Source organism: Schistocerca piceifrons, chromosome 1, assembly GCF_021461385.2.
Source record: "Schistocerca piceifrons isolate TAMUIC-IGC-003096 chromosome 1, iqSchPice1.1, whole genome shotgun sequence".
Classification (NCBI taxonomy): Eukaryota; Metazoa; Arthropoda; class Insecta; order Orthoptera; family Acrididae; genus Schistocerca; species Schistocerca piceifrons.
This window is the reverse complement of record NC_060138.1, coordinates 133,299,860-133,302,445: the sequence shown is the minus strand read 5'-3', so window position 1 is coordinate 133,302,445 and position 2,586 is coordinate 133,299,860.

The window sequence follows — 2,586 nt, the reverse complement described above, 5'->3', positions numbered from 1 at the left end:
CCTGTGTATAAGAAGGGTAGAAGGATGGATCCTCAAAATTACAGACCAATATCCTTAACATCGGTTTGTTGCAGGATACTAGAACATATTCTCAGTTCGAATACAATGAATTTCCTTGAGACAGAGAAGTTGCTGTCCATGCATCAGCAAGACTTTAGAAAGCATCGCTCCTGCGAACCGCAACTCGCCCTTTTTTCACATGATACCTTGCGAACCATGGATGAAGGGTATCAGACGGATGCCATATTCCTTGACTTCCGGAAAGCGTTTGACTTGTTGCCCCACTGCAGACTCCTAACTAAGGTACGAGCATATCGGGTTGGTTCCAAAATATGTGAGTGGCTCGAAGGCTGCTTAAGTAATGGAACCCAGTACGTTGTCCTCGGTGGTGAGTGTTCATCGGTGGTGAGGGTATCATTTGGAGTGCCTCAGGGAAGTGTGGTAGGTCGGCTGTTGTTTTCTATCTACATAAATGATCTTTTGGATAGGGTGGATAGCAATGTGCGACTGTTTGCTTATGATGCTGTGGTGTACAAGAAGGTGTCGTCGTTGAGTGACTGTAGGAGGATACAAGATGACAAGGACAGGATTTGTGATTGGTGTAAAGAATGGCAGCTAACTCTAAATATAGATTAATGTAAGTTAATGCAGATGAATAGGAAAAAGAATCCTGTAATGTTTGAATACTCCATTAGTAGTGTAGCGCTTGAGACAGTCACGTCGATTAAATATTTGGGCGTAACATTGCAGAGCGTTATGAAGTGGGACAAGCATGTAACGGCAGTTGTGGGGAAGGCGGATAGTCGTCTTCGGTTCATTGGTAGGATTTTGGAAAGATGTGGTTTTTCTATAAAGGAGACCGCTTATGAAACACTAATACGACCTATTCTTGCGTACTGCTCGAGCGTTTGGGATCCCTATCAGGTCGGATTGAAGGAGGACATAGAAGCAATTCAGAGGCGGGCTGCTAGATTTGTTACTGGTAGGTTTGATCATCACACGAATGTTACGGAAATGCTTCAGGAACTCGAGTGGGAGTCTCTAGAGGAAAGGAGGCGTTCTTTTCATGAATCGCGACTGAGGAAATTTGAGAACCAGCATTTGAGGCTGACTGCAGTACAATTTTACTGCCGCCAACTTACATTTCGCTGAAAGACCACAAAGATAAGATAAGAGAGATTAGGGCTCGTACAGGGACATATAGGCAACCATTTTTCCCTCGTTCTGTTTGGCAGTGGAACAGGGAGAGAAGATGCTAGTTGTGGTACGAGGTACCCTCCGCCACGCACCGTATGGTGGATTGCGGAGTATGAATGTAGATGTGGATGTAATAAGGGATGACTGGGTTTGCTTCATTGCTGAACATCCGACCTGATGCCACCCACTCCGGTCAGGGGCTCTCCCCACAGCAAAGGCACCTGGCACAATGACTGTCGCCGGGGCTCCTGATGCCCCAGGAAGACAAGAATCTACCCCTTGGTATACATGGGGAGTTTTGCAGCTCAGGCATCAGCTGTTCAATCCCTGTGCAGTCAGCGGGCTACCACCAAATTGGTACATAGCGGCCCCACCACAATGGTCTGGCTACCGTGCTAGCTACTGAGTTCAGAGATATCCGATATTGTCATGGGAGCGAAAGAGCACAGGAGACAATGGAAGAAGATGATGTACTCTGGAAGGTGTCCTCGCCCAAACAGTGGAAATGCAGCTAGAAGTGCAATGCCATGGCAAGAAAAGGTGCAGGAGATCGAATCTAAGGGCACTGTGGATAACTGGTGCTCCACGAAAGGTGTCCCTCCCCTAAAGGCCCACACTTCTGTAGAATTTGGGAAGTGGGAGGTCAAATCGTACAATCGAACTTATACAGTTGAAAAGTGGGAGACTCCTTTTAGTACCCTTTTACAACAGGCCTCGGGCCTTTTCTAACCACAGGACCTGCAGGGGAACCAATCAATGCAATACCCCACTCGTCCTTGCTTAGGTCTATCGTGAGGGGGTTGGGGATAATTTTCATTTAATATAGATGAACACTCTTTTAATGCTATAGCATACACCTGAGGCTCATTTGATCTGGTGATGTGAGTGCTGTTTGTTTCTATGCATTCGTCAGGAGAAACGTTAGACAGAAATGTCCACAGATGTAAAACTCGAGGTCATGGTCGTACTGAAAACTGTAGAACACACGGCTGTTGCTGAAGTGAAGTGCAGTTCTTCCAGTGGGCTTAAACCCCAACACTAGCCAAAGTAGAGAACGTTGTTTGTTTTCCCTTAACAAAAGAAATCCAGTGCATCTCAGTTTACGATCTCACATCTTTGCATTCCGAATCGTCTTTGGCACAGTATTACACGTAAATGCACGACATGATCTTAGGAATTCGTGTTTCCTGAGGAATTTAAGCGGGTTAGTACTAGTAAGTGGTCTGTTACTAGAATAGTCAGGTGACTTTTCTTTAGTAAATAACCCAAGCACTTTCTATGGGGTTCTGTAGGTAGTGATCGCCTCTATCATACTTTTATGCCTTTTGGATTCCTACAGGTGCTCCTGAGCACTTTGTGCCGTCTTCACTGTTCAGGCTGTGACGTCAG